This window comes from Trichomycterus rosablanca, chromosome 2 (genome assembly GCF_030014385.1).
Source record: "Trichomycterus rosablanca isolate fTriRos1 chromosome 2, fTriRos1.hap1, whole genome shotgun sequence".
Taxonomy (NCBI): Eukaryota; Metazoa; Chordata; class Actinopteri; order Siluriformes; family Trichomycteridae; genus Trichomycterus; species Trichomycterus rosablanca.
This window is the reverse complement of record NC_085989.1, coordinates 40477437-40489784: the sequence shown is the minus strand read 5'-3', so window position 1 is coordinate 40489784 and position 12348 is coordinate 40477437. Positions and strand designations below refer to the sequence as shown.

At 41.4% G+C, this 12348-nt stretch overlaps 1 protein-coding gene across 1 annotated transcript in view; it reads right to left on the bottom strand.

Moving 5' to 3' along the window:
* Nucleotides 1–12348, bottom strand: part of gcgra (glucagon receptor a) — a 148004-nt gene that overhangs the window by 111517 nt on the left and 24139 nt on the right. The gene's annotated exons all lie outside the window — the stretch shown is intronic.

The window sequence follows — 12348 nt, the reverse complement described above, 5'->3', positions numbered from 1 at the left end:
CTGGATGTGTTTATGTTTAAAGGAAGCTAAAGGAAGCCTTTAACACACGATGTCTTAATGTCTATTAACTGTTTAGTACATTGTGGCATTGGAGCAAAAATAGGTGGACCTTATGGTACAAACATACTTTTCTAGTGATGTTACAATATTTCAGAATGATATTACCCCTGTGATATAAACCTTGCTGAAACAGGAAAGGATCTTCCCTTAATGGTTGCTGCAAAGGTGGAAGCATGTAATTTTCTTTATGTAATTGACTTATTCAACCTGTAAGCAATTGTTTGACTGAAACACATGAATTCAAAAAGTATAAGGTGTGTCCAAACACAATACTGTGTCCATATCTATACACCCGTCAGGCACAACATTATGACAACTGACAGGTGAATTGAATAACACTGATTATCTCTTCATCACGGCACCTGTTAGTGGGTGGGATATATTAGGCAGCAAGTGAACATTTTATCCTCAAAGTTGATGTGTTAGAAGCAGGAAAAATGGACAAGCGTAAGGATTTGAGCGAGTTTGACAAGGGTCAAATTGTGATGGCTAGACGCCTGGGTCAAAGCATCTTCAAAACTGCAGCTCTTGTGGGGTGTTCCCGGTCTGCAGTGGTCAGTATCTATTAAAAGTGGTCCAACAAAAGAACAGTGGTAAACCGGCGACAGGGTCATGGGCGGCCAAGGCTCATTGATGCACATGGGGAGCGAAGGCTGGCCCGTGTGATCCGATCCGACAGACGAGCTACTGTAGCTCAAATTGCTGAAGAAGTTAATGCTGGTTCCGATAGAATGTGTCAGAATACACAGTGCATCACAGTTGCAGGGCTGGTTTGTCAGCAAAAGGGAAACCAACACAATATTAGGAAGGTGGTCATAATGTTATGCCTCATTGGTGTATAATCTTATATTAAATCAAAAGTTGCTTCATCATTTTCCTTTTCATCATAAGTAAAGTTCTGGAGAACAGTCTAATTTTCTTCTTAAAAAACAGTTACAGAGGTAACCATGCACCTGTGATGCGGTGACAGAGTTGAACCCATTTGCAGGATACGTAACCAAGACAGAACAATGTTTTTGTACAATATATTTTATTCAATTAAAAAAGAAAAATAACTAAAAGAATAACCAAACTAATAAAACCCGATAAATACACTAAATATGAAGGATCTTCAAAAAGTTTCCGCACTTTTATATTTTGGTTGGACACAGTAAGGGTGGGAGCAGCAGTAATTGGTCGTGTCTGAGAAACTGAGAGAGAACTAATAGTCCGGATTTAGCTCCATCTGATTTCCACATTTTGGACACTCTAAGAAGCTTTAAGGAGAAGAAGATTTGGAGCAGGAGCTCATTGTTATGGATCGTGTCACTCCATGCTGAATGGGTTTCCAAAATGTAGAGGGAAGCCGAGAGCTGAGAAGCACATTCGAACGCTCTTAAACAGACATGGTTCTAGTTTCTTCACCACACAACTGTTACAAATGAATACACTTTACACTTTTTTTGAACTGCAGTTCAAAGCATTCTGTCAAACTGCGATTTAGCCCCCCTGCTGGCCAGCGTTAGAACAGCGGGTGGGCACTTCACACTTCAAAGATAATATTATAAAAAAAACATTTTTTAGGCTAGTATTGATGCTTATGATTATATCAGTGGGTAGCACTGTCCCCTTACAGCAAGAAGGTTCAATTCCAGATAAATCGGTCCGGGTCCTTTCTGTGTGGAGTTCGCATGTTCTCCCCGTGTCTGCGTGGGTTTTCCTCCAGGTGTGCAAGTAAGGTGAATTGGAGATACAAAATTGTCCATGACTGTGTTTGACATTAAACTTAAACTGATTAATCTTGTGTTATGAGTAACTACCATTCCTGTCGTGAATGTAACCAAAGTGTGTAAAACATGACATGAAAATCCTAATAAATAAATAATTTGGCATTAAAGTCTAATAGTCAGCCGCTCAGGTGGCACAGCGGTAAAAATACATGCTAGAACACCAGAGCTGGTATCTCGAATACATTGTATCGAGTCTCAGATCTGCCTGCCGGCTGGACTGAGCAGCCACATGATCAACAATTGGCCTGTTGTTCAGATAGGGGTGGGATATTAAGTGGGATACGGACTCTCCCCTTACATCAGGGGTGTCAAACTCATTTTCACCGAGGGCCACATCTGCATTATGGTGGCCTTCAAAGGGTTGATTGCAATCACAGCAGGATACGTTACAGTCTGCCTTTTAATTCTAAATTCAGTGTTTGGTGTCAAAATGCCAAATTTATACTTCTTCAAGCACAAACCTGTATTCACTTTTCCATCTTTCATTAAATTACCTCCTTCTGCTTCAATTTTCTATTCTTGTACATTTTGGGATTATTTGTAAATATTTCTCAACATCATCTAGTGGTGGGATGCGATCACTTTGCAGGTCACAAAATCGGCATGCTTTGTGAGAAATGCAGTTAATGTACGATTTTACAGTGTATTTTAAGACAAGTTTTCCCCCTTTCTCAGCTAGACAGACAGACAGACAGACAGCTCCCTCCAAAATACAGTTACGTCGGTTTTATTTGCTTCCCAACTGTACACTGTGTTCATCAGAATGGAGTAAAACTACTAAATACAAGCAATAAATACAATTAAAAAACTTAATACAGTACACACACATAGCTGTAGTTAAGTGTTACATCTAGTACAATATGAAATTTAACCAAACGTGAAATAGCGCTAATGAGTTAGCATTTTGTTTAAAAATACTAATTGCTATAGTAACGGTAATAACCATATTTAATTACGAATTTACGGTAAATTTGTAACTGAAACGCTGTAACATACTTGCTAAACATTTACAAACGACTGAGAATATAAACGTCTACTACTTACAGACGATGCTTCTGTATTGGATTGCAAGAGAATTAACTTCTATTTATTATTGTTTACGCTACTGACTTAACCCCGTGTTCTTTTGCCGCCAAAACGTAAAAGTGACACGGCTCCTTAGCAAAGTCAAAGTTAGTTGCCATGACTACAATGTCAACAGTTGCCGCTTAAAGGCACAGGTGTCCCATTAAATTATAAGTACGTCTCTGTAACTACTCAAACCATCACATCAATCATATGTGTTTTAAGCTCTTGTGGGCCACGTAAAATGACGTGGCAGGCCGGATTTGGCCCGTGGGCCTTGAGTTTGACACCCCTGCCTTACATGATGCAACTACGATCTCTGCTGGCTGATTGATGGCGCCTGCACAGAACCGGGGACAGAGTGCGTTGATCAGAGTGTGTCTCTCCATACACAGTGACGATCCGCATATGCACTCGTCAGTGTAGGTGACAAAATGCATACGACTGCTGCCCACGTGTCGAAGGGGACGTGGGTTAGCTTTGTTCTCCTCAAATCAGAGCCTTAGTGGAGAGGAAGTGTGACGCAATCGGGCAATTGAACTTGCTAAAGTCGGGAGAAAAAGGGAGAAAATGCAAAATATATATATACATATATATATATATATATATATTTATATATATATATATATATATATATATATATATATATACAGTGTATCACAAAAGTGAGTACACCCCTCACATTTCTGCAAATATTTCATTATATCTTTTCATGGGACAACACTATAGACATGAAACTTGGATATAACTTAGAGTAGTCAGTGTACAGCGTGTATAGCAGTGTAGATTTACTGTCTTCTGAAAATAACTCAACACACAGCCATTAATGTCTAAATAGCTGGCAACATAAGTGAGTACACCCCACAGTGAACATGTCCAAATTGTGCCCAAATTTGTCGTTGTTCCTCCCTGGTGTCATGTGTCAAGGTCCCAGGTGTAAATGGGGAGCAGGGCTGTTAAATTTGGTGTTTTGGGTACAATTCTCTCATACTGGCCACTGGATATTCAACATGGCACCTCATGGCAAAGAACTCTCTGAGGATGTGAGAAATAGAATTGTTGCTCTCCACAAAGATGGCCTGGGCTATAAGAAGATTGCTAACACCCTGAAACTGAGCTACAGCATGGTGGCCAAGGTCATACAGCGGTTTTCCAGGACAGGTTCCACTCGGAACAGGCTTCGCCAGGGTCGACCAAAGAAGTTGAGTCCACGTGTTCGGCGTCATATCCAGAGGTTGGCTTTAAAAAATAGACACATGAGTGCTGCCAGCATTGCTGCAGAGGTTGAAGAAGTGGGAGGTCAGCCTGTCAGTGCTCAGACCATACGCCGCACACTGCATCAACTCGGTCTGCATGGTCGTCATCCCAGAAGGAAGCTGACGCACAAGAAAGCCAGCAAACAGTTTGCTGAAAACAAGCAGTCCAAGAACATGGATTACTGGAATGCCCTGTGGTCTGACGAGACCAAGATAAACTTGTTTGGCTCAGATGGTGTCCAGCATGTGTGGCGGCGCCCTGGTGAGAAGTACCAAGACAACTGTATCTTGCCTACAGTCAAGCATGGTGGTGGTAGCATCATGGTCTTGGGCTGCATGAGTGTTGCTGGCACTGGGGAGCTGCAGTTCATTGAGGGAAACATGAATTCCAACATGTACTGTGACATTCTGAAACAGAGCATGATCCCCTCCCTTCGAAAACTGGGCCTCATGGCAGTTTTCCAACAGGATAACGACCCCAAACACAACCTCCAAGATGACAACTGCCTTGCTGAGGAAGCTGAAGGTAAAGGTGATGGACTAAACCCAATTGAGCATCTGTGGCGCTTCCTCAAGTGGAAGGTGGAGGGGTTCAAGGTGTCTAACATCCACCAGCTCCGTGATGTCATCATGGAGGAGTGGAAGAGGATTCCAGTAGCAATCTGTGCAGCTCTGGTGAATTCCATGCCCAGGAGGGTTAAGGCAGTGCTGGATAATAATGGTGGTCACACAAAATATTGACACTTTGGGCACAATTTGGACATGTTCACTGTGGGGTGTACTCACTTATGTTGCCAGCCATTTAGACATTAATGGCTGTGTGTTGAGTTATTTTCAGAAGACAGTAAATCTACACTGCTATACAAGCTGTACACTGACTACTCTAAGTTATATCCAAGTTTCATGTCTATAGTGTTGTCCCATGAAAAGATATAATGAAATATTTGCAGAAATGTGAGGGGTGTACTCACTTTTGTGATACACTGTATATATACAGTGTATCACAAAAGTGAGTACACCCCTCACATTTCTGCAGATATTTAAGTATATCTTTTCATGGGACAACACTGACAAAATGACACTTTGACACAATGAAAAGTAGTCTGTGTGCAGCTTATATAACAGTGTAAATTTATTCTTCCCTCAAAATAACTCAATATACAGCCATTAATGTCTAAACCACTGGCAACAAAAGTGAGTACACCCCTTAGTGAAAGTTCCTGAAGTGTCAATATTTTGTGTGGCCACCATTATTTCCCAGAACTGCCTTAACTCTCCTGGGCATGGAGTTTACCAGAGCTTCACAGGTTGCCACTGGAATGCTTTTCCACTCCTCCATGACGACATCACGGAGCTGGCGGATATTCGAGACTTTGCGCTCCTCCACCTTCCGCTTGAGGATGCCCCAAAGATGTTCTATTGGGTTTAGGTCTGGAGACATGCTTGGCCAGTCCATCACCTTTACCCTCAGCCTCTTCAATAAAGCAGTGGTCGTCTTAGAGGTGTGTTTGGGGTCATTATCATGCTGGAACACTGCCCTGCGACCCAGTTTCCGGAGGGAGGGGATCATGCTCTGCTCAGTATTTCACAGTACATATTGGAGTTCATGTGTCCTTCAATGAAATGTAACTCCCCAACACCTGCTGCACTCATGCAGCCCCAGACCATGGCATTCCCACCACCATGCTTGACTGTAGGCATGACACACTTATCTTTGTACTCCTCACCTGATTGCCGCCACACATGCTTGAGACCATCTGAACCAAACAAATTAATCTTGGTCTCATCAGACCATAGGACATGGTTCCAGTAATCCATGTCCTTTGTTGACATGTCTTCAGCAAACTGTTTGCGGGCTTTCTTGTGTAGAGACTTCAGAAGAGGCTTCCTTCTGGGGTGACAGCCATGCAGACCAATTTAATGTAGTGTGCGGCGTATGGTCTGAGCACTGACAGGCTGACCCCCCACCTTTTCAATCTCTGCAGCAATGCTGACAGCACTCCTGCGCCTATCTTTCAAAGACAGCAGTTGGATGTGATGCTGAGCACGTGCACTCAGCTTCTTTGGACGACCAACGCGAGGTCTGTTCTGAGTGGACCCTGCTCTTTTAAAACGCTGGATGATCTTGGCCACTGTGCTGCAGCTCAGTTTCAGGGTGTTGGCAATCTTCTTGTAGCCTTGGCCATCTTCATGTAGCGCAACAATTCGTCTTTTAAGATCCTCAGAGAGTTCTTTGCCATGAGGTGCCATGTTGGAACTTTCAGTGACCAGTATGAGAGAGTGTGAGCGCTGTACTACTAAATTGAACACACCTGCTCCCTATGCACACCTGAGACCTAGCAACACTAACAAATCACATGACATTTTGGAGGGAAAATGACAAGCAGTGCTCAATTTGGACATTTAGGGGTGTAGTCTCTTAGGGGTGTACTCACTTTTGTTGCCGGTGGTTTAGACATTAATGGCTGTATATTGAGTTATTTTGAGGGAAGAATAAATTTACACTGTTATATAAGCTGCACACAGACTACTTTTCATTGTGTCAAAGTGTCATTTTGTCAGTGTTGTCCCATGAAAATATATACTTAAATATCTGCAGAAATGTGAGGGGTGTACTCACTTTTGTGATACACTGTATATATATATATATACATATACTGTATATATATATATATATGGTGTAGTGCTTCAACTTCTCCATTCAGGAGCACTAAATGTAATCTCATTCAGTCACATGAAAAATTTTAAAATGTACATTTCCACTGACACTGAGTATATTAAATAATGTTTTATTTAATAATGAGAATGTAAATGGTGTTCGAAAAATGAAAACTAGGTACTAAAGTAAAGTAAATATTCAGGATGAAAGACGTAAATCTGGAGGCTCATCAGGTTGGTAAATATTTGGATCTTGACAACCCTTTCAACTGTCCTGCCTAGACTGTGTTATACTGCTGCAAATCCACGTCTATAAATGATGTGGTGTTTGATACAAAGCACACCACTGATGACGGGTGCCATGTGACTTTGGCTCAGTCACATTCACACCGGTGTATGGACATGGGAACGGCACTAAAAACCCATCAAGCCTCGCTGGCACAGGAATCACTTCCTGTCACACAAATTATTTACATCCTGAGCACTTCCACTCCAAGTGAAATGTGTGTCTTGTTCCACGGTGCCGTTGTCCTGGTTCACAGGGACCACTGCCCATATTTTAGCTTATATTGTTTATACGTTATCTTAAAAACACAAAACATAATTCTGATACATTCTGACTAATTACAGTGTTTATATTTTGTATTATTACAAGGCTGTGTTTGTATTCACATTGACAATATTTATATTAAACAAACCAGCAGAATCTCACAATCACATTTCTGCTGTCCCGTTGTACTTTAAATAAACGAGCATAAAAAAAACCCCCCGAAAATATTTGATAATGCTTTGCTATCATAACAGCTGCTTACCTGACCTTCTCTTCTTTAAATCTATATCCGTGTGTTGTTCGATTAGGGATATAATCCACTTTTTTTTCTTGGAGGCCATCTTGTATGTTTCCAGAATATTTCCGGAATATATAAGCATATGTCCAACTGTGCTTGTCCACCAAACTAACAAAAACTGTCTTAGATCATTTACTCTCTCGGCTTTCGCGGTAAGAAGCTGAAACTGATAATTTGTTCACTAAACTGTCACTAATACAACAACCAATGAAGAGAGAAATTGAAATTACGCTCAAAATCTGAATTCAGAAGCACTGATTGGTTTATACATCTGAATCTCTTTAACGAATGAACCGGAGTTGTTTACGCACCACATCATAATGAAATAGAGTGAGCAAAACAAATGATTTTTTACCTTAGATAAGAGCACAGTTTCCTGATTCGATTCCAATGAATAATTCGTCTGAAAAGAGTCGTTTCTGACTCATTGACTCAGTGACACGCCCACCCGCTCATACACGAAGGAAAGCGTTCCGCGCAGCGCTTTTGTGCTCTGTTTAAAAGTTCTCAAATGGTAACCTGTGTATTATACGCATACTCGATACATCGAATATGGTCATTTTCAACATCGTGTAAAAAGTAATATCAAACATATCGCACATCGTATCGAATCTCAGCTCTGCCATCCAGCTGGGCTGGACGGCCACATGAACAACGGTTTCCTGTTGTTCAGGGTGGGATGAGCCGGACCAGGGTTCCTCATAACTGCTGCAATTACGACCTCTGCTGCCTGATTGATGGCGTATGCTCAGAGTTGGGGAGTAATGCTGATCAGGGTGTGGCTCTCCATGGACAAAGCTGATCCGCATATGAACTCACCTTGTGCAGGTGAAAAGAGGCAGTCGGTACTGCACACGTGTCGAAGGGCACGTGTCAGTTGCGAAGCTCCTCAGTCAGCAGTGGAGGGTTGTATCGGTAGAGGTGAAACGTAACGCAATCATGGTAATTGGATATGACTAGATTAGGGGAGAAAATTGGGGGGAAAAATCTGAGAAAAAAAGTAATTTATCACTCAAGCTGGCAGTCAATCACCTCTCACATATACTTTTATATTTTATACAAACATCATCCTTGGATATGGCGGCACGGTGGCTTAGTGGGTAGCACTGTCGCCTCACAGCAAGAAGGTTCGAACCCCAGGTGAGGCAGTCCGGGTCCTTTCTGTGTGGAGTTTGCATGTTCTCCCCGTGTCTGCATGGGTTTACTCCGGGTGCTCTGGTTTCCTCCCACAGTCCAAAGACATGCAAGTGAGGTGAACTGAAGATACTAAATTGTCCAAGACTGTGCTGGATATAACCTTGTGTGAACTGATAAACCTTGTGTAATAAATAACTACCATTCCTGTCATGAATGTAACCAAAGTGTAAAAACATGACGTTAAAATCCTAATAAACAAACAGACATCCTTGGATACTTGTTTTAAATGATCTCTATACCACCATGTTACTTCCATACAATACTGTATTCCTTTGTACGTTTCCGTTGTAGTGGAATTGTATGTATATAATATTGTGTGTATGCATATTATATAATATTTTGTGTATGTGTATGAGTGGGGGCATCCAGATACTAGTTGAAAGACAACTGGACTTTACGACTGGAGTTTACAACAGGAACAGGATTCACCCATTGGGGGGCTTGGAATTTACAACTGGGCTCATTTTCTAAAGTCTTACATCTGTTTCACCTTGGGGGTCCCGTGATTCCCGTGAACAATGCATGGTCAACACATGGATTAGCCAATGAGACTACACCACGAACTGTATGCATTTGATGTTGAAAGGTGTTCCTGAAGTTGTTTGTTTGTTTGTTTATTAGGATTTTAACGTCATGTTTTTACACTTTGGTTACATTCATGACAGGAACAGTAGTTATTCATTACACAAGGTTTATCAGTTCACAAGTTTATATCAAACACAGTCTTGGACAATTTAGTATCTTCAATTCACCTCACTTGAATGTCTTTGGACTGTGGGAGGAAACCGGAGCACCCGGAGTAAACCCACGCAGACACGGGGAGAACATGCAAACTCCACACAAAAAGGACCCGGACCGCCCCACCTTCCTGAAGTATAAAAGACACAAGTGTTAACAGTTGGTGAAAGGTCTGGTCAGATATGGTCTGAACCCTTCCTGCTGGTGTTATGTTCTTAAGAATAAAGGGTATTCTTAATTCCTAAGGCAAACTGGTCTGGTCTGGTTAATATCGCGGAAAACATTTTTGCCACGACACCGTGTATAAAACAACCAAACATTTGTTCTCAAAATGTGTTAAAAAAAGAAAATAAACCTTTCTAGCATCACGGAACACCAGTAGACACCGTTGACTGATGCTTTAAAGCAGCCCTGGCAGTGCCGTGGCTGCTGGGACCGCTGACGTCACTTACTATGTTAAGTCGTCTTAACTTTGACGGAGCACCTGGATTTTCTGTCTAAAATATGTGCTGGAGTCTGTGAGCTCCTCTTCAGATACGTACGAGTAAAGGACTGTAATACAAAACATATAACTCAAAAAAACTGCAGGAGAAATCAAGCTCACACCATGCACTGGCCAATATCCTGTCAGCAAGACCTGATTCAGAGACCAGAGTCTGCTTTCTGACAGCTAGACTGGAAAAACCGCTGGTGGGATCCTCAAGGTTAGTTTCAGCCACAGCAAATACAGATATAAACACTAGCCTACTGCTGATGCACATGTTAAAGTAGATTTGTCATGCCAGTTAGCTTTGTGCTTATCTTTTATTTATCTAAATAATGAATGCCCTCTTATTTCTGAGGTAGGTACAAACTATGCAAAACAATGCCGCACATTTCCCTTTTTGTGTAAAAAACAAAAAAACAAAACTGAAATTAAATTTTAAAACAAATCCCACATTAAATAAATAAAGGAATAATACAAATAAAGAAAGTATCCTCACAGGAATAAATTTGGCTGAAAAATTCCGAACCTGGCAACCCTGTAGTGACGTCAACCAGGCGAGGTGAATAGCGCCAGTGCCCTCTGCTGTTTAAAGTGAATATCGATTCATTATACATGTAAACCGTTTTGAATCATTACACATGTGAATCGATTTTTTACTGTCTTGTGGTGCATCGTTACATCCTTAATAGCCAATCGTGTCTGTATTCCATAGCACCCCTGGGAATTAGATCCCTGAATCATAGCGGTAGAGAGCTAGCACAATGTACCCCTGCGCTGCCTGAGGGCCTATTCAGACTTATTTAAGATATAAAAATGCTGTTTAAATAATTAGATGTATTGAGTTGAACGTGTTTGTGGATCCCATAATGTACCACATCATCCACTACGTGCATGAAATTGATTTAAAGTGAATACTCTGGAGACTGGAGGCTTCAGTGGATAAATAAATCAATCTATTACATTTGCATAAACATTTTAATGCATTTTTATGAAGTCCGTAGTTTGTTTCTCACAAACTCACAACACAGAAGAAGCTTGGTCTACCACTGAATAATTCCGGTTTATAAATGTATGAAAAAGCCTCAGGAAATACAGAACACTGTGAAAAAAGCAGCTCTGTATAAATAAGCAATGAACATGGCTGTAGATTTGTGTTTGGAAGGAAACTGCTTAGTAAGAGCCCTGACAAACCCGGTTTGACTCACTGAGACTCGTAGACATGGTCCAGGAAAATACTAGAAAGAACTGCCTGTGAGCCACTGTTTAATATTTTACTTCAAATTATGCAATCTGCTTAACACAACCTGAAAAGTTCTTTTTAAGAGTATTCCTTTATGGAATCTTTAGAGGAAAGGAAAAGCATACATCAACTATTGTCTATCGTCCTGATAATATATTTATTACATTTATTAGATTTTTTTGCACTTGTGTTTTTTTTTTTTATATTTTCTTTATGCATTTTCTCCCCTTTTTCTCCCTTTTAGCGCGTCCAATTGCCCGATTGCGTCATTCTTCCTCTTCACCAATGCCAATCCCTGCTCTGATTGAGGAGAACGAAGCTAAACCACGCCCCTTCCGACACGTGGCCAGCATGCCGTATGCATCTTATCACCTACACTTTGACTACGCAGCTTCACTGGCTGCCCATTACCATGCGCATACAGTACAAAATCTTACTTCTCACCTATAAGGCACTCCATGGTTTGGGTCCTGTTTATCTTTCAGACCTCCTAAAATTGTACAATCCTTCCCGTAACCTAAGGTCATCAGACGCCGGTCTCCTAGTGGTTCCCAGGTTCAGACTGAGCACCATGGGTGGCCGATCTTTTAGTGTTGCTGCCCCTTTGCTTTGGAATTCTCTTCCATCATCGCTACGCTCTACTACTTCTCTATCTATATTTAAAACTTTACTAAAAACCCATCTCTTTTCTCTGCACTTTCCTCTTCCTCCCCTGCTAGTTTGGTGTGATTGTTATTTTGTTATTTGTATATGTAAAGCGACCTTGGGTTTTGTGAAAGGCGCTATATAAGTGCAACTTATTATTATTATTATTATTATTGACGAGTGCAGTGCATCTCAGCATTGTGTACGGAGAGACACACCCTGAGAGCACTCTTTTCTCATCTCTGTGCAGGCACCATCAATCAGCCAGCAGAGGTCGTAATTGCACCAGTCATAAGAGAGAGACCCCTTCCGGCTTAGTCTCGCCCATATCTGAACAACAGGCCAATCGTTGTTCATGTGGCCGATTAGCCTAGCCGGCAGGCAG